This window comes from Equus quagga, chromosome 10, assembly GCF_021613505.1.
Source record: "Equus quagga isolate Etosha38 chromosome 10, UCLA_HA_Equagga_1.0, whole genome shotgun sequence".
Lineage (NCBI taxonomy): Eukaryota > Metazoa > Chordata > Mammalia > Perissodactyla > Equidae > Equus > Equus quagga.
In genome coordinates, this window is record NC_060276.1 from 12291542 (window position 1) to 12305514 (window position 13973).

Below are 13973 nucleotides of genomic sequence, written 5' to 3' on the forward strand. Positions count from 1 at the left end.
TTCCTAAATCAAAGGATACAAATTTACTAAATCAGTTTGCAAATTCGGAAGATTTAAAAAGTACTGCTGAATGCTTTGGGCTCTGGAAATGTGTGTTTCTGTGTGTATCTGTGTGTGTGATCTGGAAGTGGTTGCCTCAGCTCGGAGGACTGGAGATACCTTTTTCATTTTACATGGGCAACCAACCATTGATAGCTAGCTTTAGTCCCTTAGCTCATGCAGATCTGACAGTTTATGAGTCATTGAAACTCTCTTCTCTGACTGACACAAACCACTTCAGGCTATTTGGAGGTAATGATTCCTTTTCTCAGTAAAGTTATTTTGGTTATCACAAGTAGGGCCCAAGAGCTTTTGTGTTTTCAGTCAGTCACATCAGGGAGGTAGCAGTGGAAAAAACCCTGAGTCTGAGAAAGGGCATCAGGCCATCAGCAAATGACCTTTCAGTGCCCAGGACCTCAGGAGGGCTGTTGGCTCCAGCTCCAGCAATCCATAGCCTTCTGGGAATTGATTCTCATTATTCGATTTCCTGGCAGTACTCTTTCAACTAAAAGTGCTGTTTGACAGAAGAGAGTAAAGGAAAATCAATTGTATTTGATAATATTTCATCATCCCTTGGTGTTGTTGTAAATCAGAATTGGTAATCATTGGTCTTTTTTTTTCTTGTTAATTTTTATTGAGTTAATGATAGTTTACAATCTTGTGAAATTTCAGTTGTACATTATTGTTTGTCAGTCGTGTTGTAGGTGCACCCCTTCACCCTTTGTGCCCACCCCCCACCCCACTTTTCCCCTGGTAGCCACTAATCTGTTCTCTTTGTCTACATTTTTAAATTCCTCATATGAGTGGAGTCATACAGAGATTGTCCTTCTCTATCTGGCTTATTTCACTTAACATAATTCCCTCAGGGTCCATCCATGATGTTGCAAATGGGACGATTTTATTCTTTTTTCACGGTTGAGTAGTATTCCATTATATATATATATACCATATCTTCTTTATCCAATCATCAGTTGATGGGCACTTAGGTTGCTTCCATGTCTTGGCTATTATGAATAATGCTGCAATGAACATTGGGGTGCATGGGACTTTTGGAATTGCTGACTTCAAGTTCTTCGGATAGATACCCTGTAGTGGGATGGCTGGGTCTTATGGTATTTCTATTTTTAATTTTTTGAGGAATCTCCATACTGTTTTCCATAGTGGCTGCGCCGGTTTGCATTCCCACCAGCAATCACTGATCTTTTTAACAGCTTTATTGATGTGTGATTGTTATACAGAATACTGCCACAAATTTAATGTGTACAATTTGATGGGTTTGAACACAGGCATACACCCTTGAAATCATCACCCCAATCAGGGTAATATACAACATAGCCATCACCTCCAAAAATCTCGTCTTTCCCTTATTTTTGTTTGTGTGTGTGTGTGGTAAGAACTCTTGAGAGATCTACTCACTTAAATTTTTAAGTGACAATACAGTAACCTTTTACTGTTTTCAGAGCACATTGACCACATCTTCTAATTTAATTTTCACCTTACTTGTAAATTAGGGTAGGTCTTATTTCTACTTTATGATGAAACAAATAAAACTTACAGATATGTTTTCTCAAAGATCACCATCGGATATTGCGCCAGTATCCAGAACTCAATTCTGACTTTTGTCCAGTGCTCTTTGCATAAGGCCTCTGGGCCTTGAGCCTGATCTGGCTCTCTGAACTTCATTGACCTGGTAAACATTCAGAAACAATGTCTAATGACTACATTTGTCCCCTGAATTAGAGTCAACAAATGTAATTAGATGCCCAGCTTCAAAGAGATTTCATGAAATTATTAGTTGGTGGGAGATAAAGTTTTGGGAGTAACTTCTACCCATCATACATGTAACTTTTCCTTTCTAGATTGGCTAGACAGAGAGTTCCAGTGTCCAAGCAGGAATATTAAAGGCTGGTCATTAAACCTTTGGGTGGTTTTGGTTAAAATGTTGGGCATGAGGTGAGGCCCAGCCTGGTAGATTTGATGGGGTCTCTTGAGTAGCTACTTTGTGTTAAACACTATTGTAAGCATTATAGAGGTGTAGAGATTAAAACGAAACAAATAAACAAAAAATATGATTCCACCCATACAAGCTAGCACACAAGATGGGAGCATATATAGAGATGCTTCCATTTTCTGCTTCCTCCAGTTCATCCTCCATTTCCCCAACAGAATAGTCTTTTGGAAACACGTGCCCTTTCTTTGCTTAAAACTTTTTGGTAGTCCCCTATTTCTCAGAGGACTAAGTCCAAGTTTTTTAACAGGATATACTCGACTTTCTCTCATTCAGCCCAGCTTCTTCTCCCTCTGTACCCACACCTCCACAGCAAGCTCCAGGCACATACCACTCCTTGGGATGCTCAGAGCACCTTGTGATTTTTCATGCCCGCGAGTGTTTGCTCATGCTGGGTCCTCTGTCTAGAATGCTGTGTTAATCTGAGTCCTCTGAGAAGCAGAAATTTAGGATTAAACTGGCAAGGATTTTATTAAGGGAAACCACCTGTATGAGAGATGTTGCGGGGAGGGAGATGGGAAAGGTGGGAGACGCCATTAGTCCATGATGCAAGTCTGACCCCTAGTGAAGAGGAGAGAGACTGGCTTAGGCAGAAGCTTTCTAGACTGCTCTGCCGTCCAAGGAGGGTTCAGAAAAGCCTTTGGGCAGTCCAAAGTCAGCAGTCGCTGGAGTCCTGTCCCTACCGTGTTCAGTCAGGTGCAGCCCAGTGGAAGCCTGGCTTCAGCACGCACGTTAGGATGAATTTCTGAGGCAGCAGCTCAGTTGTGCTCTGTGTAGTTGGAGGCCTTCCTCTTAAGGTTCATAAATGCCTTTCTTCTTCTATTCAACTCCTCCCACGTATCCTTAAAGGGCCAGCTTTAAATGTTTCGTCTTCTTCGAAACTTTTCCTTGAATGAAATTCTCAGCATGTCACATGATGGTTCCACAGCCTGCAGTGATCATCTCCTAATCTCTGCCTGGTTAATTCTTAATACACTTACTTGAATCCCTATGGCCTATTACAGGGCTGAAAAACTAGTTGGTGCTCAGGAAATCTTTGTTGAATGAATAATTTGGCAGCTCTTGGACATGCAAATCTAGGGAAGAAGATAGCAGACCTGCTTGAGCAAAGCCATGGAGGGGGAAGAATGAAGAATTTGCTCTTTTTCTTTTTTTCAAATAAGTATGTCTTGCCCCAAAACTGTCATTTTAGGGAAAGTCTATTATGATGCAAAACAGTGGGAGAAAGAGTGTCTTCCTGGCAGTTGAAAATGATTCATATTTGAGAACTTTCTTGAGAACAATGTTTTGAGTATTTCCTGAGAGACTTCTTTTCTGAGAGGAAACAGAGTTGATGGAAATGGAATTTTACTGTTGTCAGGAATAGTGCGATAAAGATCAAATCTCATACAACAACTACTACCAGAATAGAAATTTCCATAGAGCAAAGAGATTTCAAAGTTCCACCTAATGGCTCATATATATTTAGTATTCACTGTAGCTGAACTGTAATTCTGTAATGGAATTTGACCAATTTTGACAATCCTGTTTGTAAATGTGAATTAGTGGAAACTCATTCATCTTGGTATTTTCTGACTCTGCCAGATGTTGGTCATATTTTTGATGGAAAGAAACAGAGCTGGCCAGGATCCCAAATCTCAATATCACTGCCAAATGCCCACCACTGCCACATGTTGCCAGAGGAGATATACATGCTGAGGATAAGGCCCCACAAGATCACTTTTTATCAGCAACTAGAGATTTAGCCCCTGATCCCTATATAATGTTCTGCCTTGGTGACCTGGGTTGGACAGTGTTTGAGGCAGGCCCTCCTGTTTGCCCAGGTCCAAGGCTGTCCTATGCAGTCTCCCTCATGTCTTGTTTCTCCAGAGTTGGCACTTGAAGGGATGCAAGTTTCATTTGTAATGTGGAGATGAATAATGGCACCTACATCATGGGCTTACTGTGAAGTTTCAACCGGGTAGTATGTGTTGAGGGCTTAGACTGTGCCTGACATAGAGTATTTGTTCAATAAATGGTAGCTAGATTTTATTTATTATTATGCAGTAGAAGCAGGCGTCTGAGGGTGAAATCTTAATATTTCTAGGTAAGTATTATCAAAGTTGGTTGTTCATGCATTTGGTGTATGCCTCTTCTGTGATAAAGCAGCATGTGACTCTTGGGACATGGGCTGCTATGGTCCGTTCTGTAATTAATCTAACACACACAGTTGCTGATATCCATCTCTTCTCTCAAGTGAGAACAGTTGACTTTGGCTTGTACATAAGCAAAATCGCTTGTTCCTCCACTGTACTCTGACCTGGTGTGAAATACCTTTTCTTCTGTTTCTCATTGACCCATCTCTCTCACCTTCAAATTTCTATTATAATTCTTCTTTAGGTTTCACATACCTAACATGTCCCAGGCATGTGAAAATAAGATGAGTACATGATGCATTCCCCTCCCTGGATTTTTGTTGATCAGGTTGGGAAACTCTTTGACCCAGTAGCCTTTCTAACATATCCTTTCTTCCATTTTAGTGGAATAGTTCACTTAGGATATTGTCCATTTACTTCTGACTTTCACTACTAACAGTCATTAGTTTCACCCAAGAGCTTCTCCTTTACGATATGTTTACACACATCTCTCGTAACCATCTTCCTCCTTTCTTTTCCAAGTCTTGCTGTTATATCATGAATTACTCCTGTCTCACTTCTTTATCCTATTTGAAAGCCAAAAACATAAATTGAATTATGACTGATAAGTAAGAATATTACTGTTGGTAGATGTGTACCAAGGCAAAGGAAAGCCATAAATTTAAAAAGGGGGAAAGTAGTGTTTGAAGTCCCAAAGTTGTCTCATATGTCCAAATCTGAACTCACTCTCTGTGTCTTTTTCCTCTAAGCCCCTGGCACTCAAGCTGTTTCTCAAATGGGTTTATTTCTTCCACACTCCCACTTTCCTTGCCCTGGGCCTGGTCCTCATCATCTTACATCTAGAGGCACTAACTTCTTTCCTTATCTTCCTTATAGTTCCCTGTCTTCCCCAGCCTGACTACACAGTGTCACAAGAGGGTGCTTTTTTTCTTCTTTAGTTTATTGTAAAATGAGACACAAATTCAAAAAAACAAAACAATCAAATGTGTACCTTAATACAATATTACAAGGCAAACATACTGAAAACCTCCATCCAGATCAAGAAATAGAACATTGTCAGCCACCCGAGAAGTCCCTCCGGGTGCCCTATTCCAATCGTCAACCCTCCCTCCCTCCAAAATCACTATTATCCTGACTTTTTAAAGTAGTTATTTGCCTTTCTTTATCAAGAGGGTGCTTTTTAAAAACCTGAGCCTTGCTATATCCAGTTATCTCTGTGCTAAAGCCTAGGGGTACTGAAATTCCCCCCCAGGTTTTCTCAGGCCTACCTTTGCAGCATCCTTTCTGTGACTACTCCTCTCCCTACTAGCTTAATTTCTGACCAATACTGGATTATTCACAAGGTCCCAGATCCCTCAGATGCCTCTAGATGTTTGCCAGATACCTCCAGGCATTCGCTCCTGCTCTTCTCTGTTTCTGGAGTTGCCTCTCTTCCCATTCTCTGATGAAGTCCTGGACCCAACTCTAATGTCATTTCTTCTATGAGTCTGTCCTGGATTTCCCCTCCCTGACATACCAGGGACGGAATGAATCCCTTACAGCCCTGTGCTCATTACAGCATTTTGCACATGCTTCTATTATCAGCGTTTATCATAATCTCTGGTACCTAACAGATTGCTTAATGCATAAATGTTTGTTGAATGAATGAATCTGTGCAGTTGATCTTTAAAGCTTTTTCAGGGTGTCAGATGATGTGCCTTGTACCTGGCAAGGGCGGTAAGTTGTGTCTTTTAGAATGATATTGGTCATTAACGTTAATTGCTATTTCTTAACTTCCCTTTGAGTTGCTAAAAGGAAACCCAAGTACAAACAAAGAAGCAATTAAATGGAAGAACATCAGTACAGGAAGAGTCCGATATTTGTTACCACCAGGGCCAGGCGGCTTGCAGAAGCCCAGGCCAGGAACCCTGGAGGAGTTGGGTCTGAGACAGCAGCAATGGAGCCTCAGCCATTTGGGGAGGCATTTCTGGTCGCTGGTAGCTGGGCAGAGAGGAACACAGACGCGTGATGTCTGGTCTCACATGTGTTTGCATGGCAGTGTGGTATTTGTCTTGTTTCCCTAATTAGTATGTCAGCTTCTCCAGGATAGAAATTGTAGGTTTTCTTTGATTAGGCTTCATGCCGCTTAGCACTGCCGAGTCCTACGTGTGGCATAGATAAGGCATTGCTCACCTGCTAGTGTTTCTTGTTTATTTTAAAGAACTCTTACTGCATTTTGGGTTTATTTATTTATTTATTTATTTTTTTGAGGAAGATTAGGCCTGAGCTAACTACTGCTAGTCCTCCTCTTTTTGCTGAGGAAGCCTGGCCCTGAGCTAACATCGTGCCCATCTTCCTCTACTTTCTATGTGGGACACCTACCACAGCATGGTGTGCCAAGCGGTGCCGTGTCCGCACCCGGGATCCGAACCCGTGAACCCCGGGCCGCCGAGAAGTGGAACGTGCGCACTTAACTGCTGCGCTACCGGGCCGGCCCTGCATTTTGGTTTTTAAAGTCAACTTTCCATTTCTGTAAATTACCAAGGTTTATCTAGAATATTTGGTTGTGTAAAACTTTATTGCATGTAACTGTTTCTTGAAACTAACAGCAGCAGCAGCTAACATTTTTAGTACCCCTAGCAAACGCTAGGTGCTGTTTACAGTGCTTTACACACAGTTACCTCATGGAGTCCTTTTACAAATCCTTTGAGGTGGGTACTATTATTATCCCTGCTTTGAAGCTCAGGATGCAAACGGATTATCACTTGCAAATTAGAAGATTTCTTGTTATAAAGAATTTCGTTGTATTAGGAATTTGAACTGCACTTTCTGCCTCAGGTACTACTTTGTTTGGAAAGAGTGCTTGAAAAATGCCTGTGTGGCTGGAAGGGTGCTTCTGGAGATAATGGTTTTCTCTAGGATCACTTATATACAATCTTTTGGGGGAAAAAACCACCATTTTTGTTGCTGTTCTTTTTTGTTAGTAAAGTGGCCGTGGCATTTTCTTCCAATTGATGCCTCATCAATAACTTTTCTAGTAAGTTTTTGGAGGGGAGGGCATGGATCAAGGCTCTGTGTTGTTGCTGTTGTTTCTTTTCCCAATCTACCCTACTTCCTGTTACAGTCTAAGCGCTCTAGGAGGATTTAGTGACTGATGGTCAGCAGTTTGCCTCTTTTGTCAGTTTCTGATACTGCAGATAAAGTAATGTGTTTTCTTATTAGGTAAAATTTATAAGGCTGCCATTCATCTTGACAGGAAGAATAAAATAGAAGCACTTCTCATAGGAAAACATTTCAGAAACAACTTGTGACCTTTCCTTTTTCGTATTCCAACCATGTCCTTCTGTGTCCTGAGAAAATTCCACACTTCCCCAAAGGGCCAGGGTGCTCTCCAGGTTGATTGTGCTCCAGGATTATTGTTATCATTCTCAAAAGAATCCCCAGGTTGGGGATTACCGAGGAAGGTTCTTCAAAGGTGCTTTTCTTTTCTTAGCTAAAGAGCATGAGAAGAACAGTACCAAGACATTAGTGGCCGGATGAGAAACCAGGTAGATCCTAGAAATAGGTATTATAATACCTAAGTTTGTGCAATTTTATTCTGGGAGCATGACATTTGCTTTCATCTTCTTTTCCCACAATGGAAGTAAAGAAACGAGTAGTGAAAGTGATATGATGGCATGAAGATTGAGTCCTAAATTTGTCTGGTATGCTTTTCCATCAAGGAATGAGATTGGGAGGAGGAGGAGGTGATAGGAAAGAGGAGAAAAATTAAATTAGACAAGGCATTTGGCTGGTCATGGAAATAGATGTCAGGATCCATGCGCCATCTGCTAGTAGAGTTAATCAAAGCGAGAGAAATCAGGAAGCCTTACTGTAGAGCCAGATCCCCTTTAGTTTCCCTTCCCTTTCCTCCCTTCCCCTCAAAATCCCCTTATTTTGTCTGATTGCAGCCAAGTGTGAGTGTGATTCCTAAACCTTACCCTCAGAGATTGAGATTTACTACATTTGGCTTGGGGCAGAGAACTCTGCGTTTTGGCCAAGTTCCCTTGGGTTTCTCTTGCAGACCTTCTTAGAAGCATCCTTTGAGAAAGCCTGGGTTCAACGTATGGCCCACATATCCCTATAATTGGTCAGCGATTGAGGAGAACACCTGGAATTAGTTCTGAGTGTTGGAATACAGCCACACACATCTACTTGTCCTCTTAACACCTTGGCCAAAATGGGAACAATTGCATCTTTCTTCAGTTTGGGAAAATCAAGTTTTTATATTCCTATGGTTACCAATAATAGCTGTTGAGTTTAATGAGCTAATAAGGTTTATTGACTGTGGTGTGTACTCTCTAGGTATTCTCTCAGTAAATCCTCAGAAAAACCTGGTGAGATACAGGTACTGTTATTTTCCTTATTTTACAAATAAGGAAACAGGCTCAGAGAGTTTAAATGACTTCTCCAAATCACATAGCTAGTTAGGAGCAGAGCAGGAAGTTTATCCAGACAAGCTACTCTTGTCTGCACTCTGTGTCAGGTGCAAGAAATTGGAATCAGTAATCCTTGGTTCAAGACCGATGGCTGTACTCTAACTGCTACTGCACTGTCTTTGGAGCCAATCAGAAACAAGCTAATTTAGTTTTTTAAAGTTATTTGTAATTGTGGTAAAATACACATAACAGAATTTACCATCTTTACTTTTAAGTGTATAGCTCTGTGGCATTAAGTGTATTCACACTGTTGTGCAACCATAACCACCATCTGTCTCCAGAACTCTTCATTTTGCAAAACTGTACGCATTAAATAATAATTCCCCATTCTCCCAACCCCCTAATTCCTATCAACCACCACTCTGCTTTCTGTCTCTATGATGGAGCCAATCAGCTTTTATGTTAAGAGTATACCATTAATCTGCACAGCCACACCAATAACTTTGCTATTGATTTTTTTAGATAAAAATATTATAAATCAAACCAGGATTTACAAACTTATGCTCAATGTTGAAACAAAAGGACATAGGCATTTTAAATAGAGTTTAGCATGCCTTAAAAAACGTGCAATTGTATCTCTTAAACCACTTTGAAGTCTGCCCCACTATATAAAACAACTAGATTTATAGTTAGGAACTTGCAGATAAGAAAGCTGCACTGGAAGGAAAAACAAGCCCTCTACTGAGTCGTTACTTTACTCTTGGGGGCAGTTTCTTTGGAAAATAAACACATTTCCAGTCACATTCCTTCATACAACTTGCTGCACAGACTAAAAATCTATTCTCAGTAACTTTAAATAATGAGATTGTATATTTTGGGACACTTTAGACAAAAGGCAAAGTCTTATATGCTAAAAGTGCTCATCATGAAAGCTAAAGCCTCACTTTTTCACTGAAGCCTCACTTCACTTTTTCCTCCCATTGTGTGGTTACACGGCTGTAATACTTTCATTTCAAGCTTTTGAAGCTACAGTCTGCCCACCCCACTCCCTTCTTGTCTGTCTTGGAAAGTCCTGAAAGTAAAAGTGTCTTTTTACAATGGTTGCTCTAGAACAGATTAGATGACAAGACAATAGCACCATGGGAAATGCGCAGGAGAAAAAAAAGAGCATTTGGTAGATCATAGGAACTGTTATAAGGTTGGATTTTTACCTGGTATCTTGGTGAGTCTGATCAAGGGTAAGCTTGATGCGACTATTTCAGATGCTGTTCTTCTGAAAGTTATTGTGGTCAAAATCAGTTTTTAGCTATTTAAAGATAGCACTCCTGTGTTTTAATTCCTTGGGTTGTCTTAAGATGCTCAAGTTCTGTCAGCCAAACAGAGGCTGAAGTGTACTGTATACTAACTTAAAATTTAGATCAGTTTTTATCTATCATCCTAAAATCAATAGGAGTGTTTTCTTTTAATTCAGTGTCTATGTCTTTTTATTTGTGTTTTATGTAGCTACGATAGGTATGATTGAGAAAAATTTGATTGACCATGTGGTTAAAAGTTTTTTTTAACTACAGACGGTATAAAAAAGGTTGACATTGCTACTCACTCGCAGCCCTATCCCCCAGAGGTAGCTACTGTTAAATTTCTTGTCTAGGTATTCAAATCATTATGGCTGTGTAAGCATGCACACATACACACACATACACACATATATATTTTTATATACAGTTGGAATCATGCAATGCATAATATTTGATTTGCTTTTTCACTTAATGTATGTTAGAGATGATTTCAAATCAGTATATATTGAGCTACTCATGTATTTTAACAGTTGCACGGCCCACCATTGTTTGGATATTCTATAGTTAAACAGTCCCCTCCTGATGGATATTTGGATTATTTATTTTATTTTTTTTACTATTTTGAACAATGCTGTTAACAAACATCCTTCCACATTTTTGTTTACACTTGTTTGTAGAATCACACAAGCTTTTTTTTTTTTTAAGGAAGATTGGCCCTGAGCTAACATCTGCTGCCAACCCTCCTCTTTTTTTTTCTGCTGAGGAAGACTGGCCCTGAGCTGAGGTCTGCGCCCTCTTCCTCTACTTTATATGTGGGATGCCTGCCACAGCATGGCTTGACAAGTGGTGTGTAGGTCCACACCCAGCATCCAAACTGGCAAACCCTGGGCCGCCGAAGCAGATCGTGTCAACTTAACCGCTGTGCCATTGGGCCGGCCCACACACAAGCTATTTTTAAAATAAAAATTGGAGTAATAACATTATTATTGAAAGTTTTTCTATTTTGATAGTTCATAATTTTAAAATAAAGCTAGAATGTAAAAGAACTTTTGGAACAATAAGAATGAAAACTATCATCACACACTTGAACATGTATGTCTAAAAGTGTGTAAATATTATTTTGAACAATAATAGCTACCATTTAGTGGACACCAAAATTATCTTATTTAATGCTCACAACACCATGGGATAGGTACTGTTATTGTGCCCAATTTATAGATGAGTAACTGATTAGAGAAAGGTTAAATATCTTGTCCAGGGTCCCACAGGTGGTATCAGAAGGAAGACTCCAAAACAGTGTGTATTCAACAATAAAAAGACAACTCAATTGAAAAATGGACAAAGGACTTTGATAGACATTTATCCAAAGGAGATATACAACTAGCCAAGAAACACATGAAAAGGTGCTCCGCATTATTGTTCGTGAAATGCAAATCAAAACTACAATGAGGTGGCTTGCCCATGGTTTGCGCACTCCACTTCAGCAGCCTGGGGTTTCACTAGTTTGGATCTTGGGCACGGACCTAGCACCACTCATCAAGCCCATGCTGAGGTGGCATCCTTCGTAACTCAACTAGAAGGACCTACAACTAGAATATACAACTGTGTACTGGGGGGCTTTGGGAAGAAAAAAAAATAAAAAGAGGAAGATTGGCAACAGATGTTAGGTTAGCTCAGGGCCACTCTTAAGAGGAAAAAAAAAACTGCAATGAGATGTAACTTCACACCCACTAGGATGACCATTGGAAAAAGAAAAAAAGAAAATAACTAGTGTTGGTGAGGATGCGGAGAAATCAGAACCCTCATATACTGTTAGTGGGAATGTAAAATGATGCAACCATTGTGGAAAATAGTTTGCTGGTTCCTCAAAAAGTTAATCATGGAATTACCGTATGACCCAGCAATTCTACTCCTTAGGTATATGCCCAAGAGAAATGAAAACATGTGTCCACACAAACTTGTATACAAATGTTCATAGTAGCATTATTCATAATAGTCTAAAGGTAAAAACAACCCAAATGTCCACCAACTGGTGAATGCATACATAAGCAAAATGTGGTATATCCGCACAACAGAATATTGTGTGTCCATAAAAAGGAATGAAGTACTGATACATCCTACAACATGGATATGCCTTGAAAACATTATGCTAAGTGAAAGAAACCAGAAACAAAAGACCATGTAGTGTGTGATTCCATTTATAGAAAAGGCTCAGAATAGGCAGAAAGAAAATTAGTGATTACCGGGGGCGAGGGGGAGGGGAGGAAATGGGGAGAATGGAAAGTGACTGCTAACAGTTACAGTTGCATTTTAGGAAATGAAAGTGTTCTGAAACTGAATACTGGTGATGGTAGCCCAACTCTGAACATGCTATAAATCATTGAATTATACACTTTAAATGTGTGGATTGTATATATTGTCCAGCATCATAAAACCATAGAAGCCCCTTAAAATATCGTTATTCCTTAAAGATCTGTCCTTGACTTTCTTTTTGTTGGGTGATCTCCAGTGTCGTGTCCCCAGTTTCTAAATTCAGGTGGGTGAAGAACATCTCTCTTTTCTCTAGCCCAGTCCTCTCCCCTGAGCTACAGACCTATATTTGGGGCTGCCTACTGAAGAGGTCCACTTGGCTTTCCTACAGCCCCTTCAGAAGCAGCACTGTGTCCAAAACAGCTCATTAGCACCTCCATTCACAAATCTAGTCCTTCTGTATTCACTGTCTGAGTGGGTGATGTCTCCATTTACCATCATCCAAGCAATAGACCTTGAAGTCCTATCGGGTATTTCCTCTGGCCACTCCGTCTATTCTTTACCATCCTCGTGGCAGCAGCTGTGGTCCAGGCCCTCAATAGTTCCTGCCGAAGTTGATGTATTCACATGCACCCCAGTGTGCTTGGTCCCTGTTCTGCCTTGTCTCTCGCCATCCTTCTCCTGATACATTTTCTTTTAGCAGTAGATCTGCTCAATCATTCCATGCCATTTCTTGCTTTTGGGCCTTTGCTCGGGCTGGCACCTCTGCTAGATCTTCCCTCTTAACTTCTAAGTCTAACTGCTACTCATCTTTTTAAGACTTAGTTCAGGCATCACATCCGGGAAGTCTTTGCTAGCCCCTAACTGGGTTTGAGTTAGGCATTGTCCTTGTCCCTTCTTGCCTATAGCTCTTCTGATGTTACATTCACCACACTGGATTATAATGTTCTACTTATTTGACTTCCTGTTTTCCCTACTAGATTGTGAAATTTTAGAGACTACAGCACAACCATGGGGGAAGTCTTCATTGCGTTTCTCTGTGTCCGTGTGTGAGTAAGGTGGGAGTCCTTCCTTTAGTCGTGATGTCTCCTCCTCAGGGAGGCCTTCCTTTGCAATCCTGTCTAGAATTGCAGTCTCCCCTAACACTCCTTATGCTCCTTCCTTCATTTATTCCTCTCCATAGCACTTATTACTGTCTACTGTACTATATGTTTTACTTATTTTGTTGATAGTCTGTCTTCTCACACTAGAATATTAGCTTCATGAGGGAAGAGATTTCTGTCTCTTTTGTTAGCTGTTGTATTCTCACTGCCTAAACCAGTGCCGGGTACATGGTAGGCACTCAGTGAATATTTGTTGAATGATTGAAAGAATCTTTGCCTCAGCTGCCTCAGAGAGTATATGTTAAGGCTATACTGTCTGAAGCCAGAATGCCTGGTTTCATATTCTACCCATGACTTTTTATCTGTGACCATGGACAAGTTACATAATTTCTCTGTGTCTTAGTCTCCTATAAAATGGGGCTAATAGTCATGTTTATTGCGCACTTGTCATGTAGATTAAATAAGTAGGTCTATATAACATATTACAAGAATTATAAGAGAACCTGGTATATAGTAAACCTTCAATAAGTGTTAATTATTATTATTCCTCTCTTGGAAAGTTGACCTTAGAGACACCTGGTATAGCTGCATGTTTATCTGCATTTCCAGAGCCTAGTCTGGTATTGCATTCTTGAAAATATCAAATAATTCTTTGTGAAAAAATGTTTGACTGGAATTTAAACATATTTTCAAAACTGTTATTTTATCTTCTTTATATTAGTATTTTGGGTTTTTAAGAATTACTG

The 13973-nt window shown here is 40.1% G+C and overlaps 1 protein-coding gene across 6 annotated transcripts in view; it reads left to right on the forward strand.

The window, feature by feature from the left end:
- The window catches only part of ATP11C (ATPase phospholipid transporting 11C), a 172510-nt gene that overhangs the window by 35708 nt on the left and 122829 nt on the right, over nt 1–13973 (forward strand). The window lies entirely within an intron of this gene.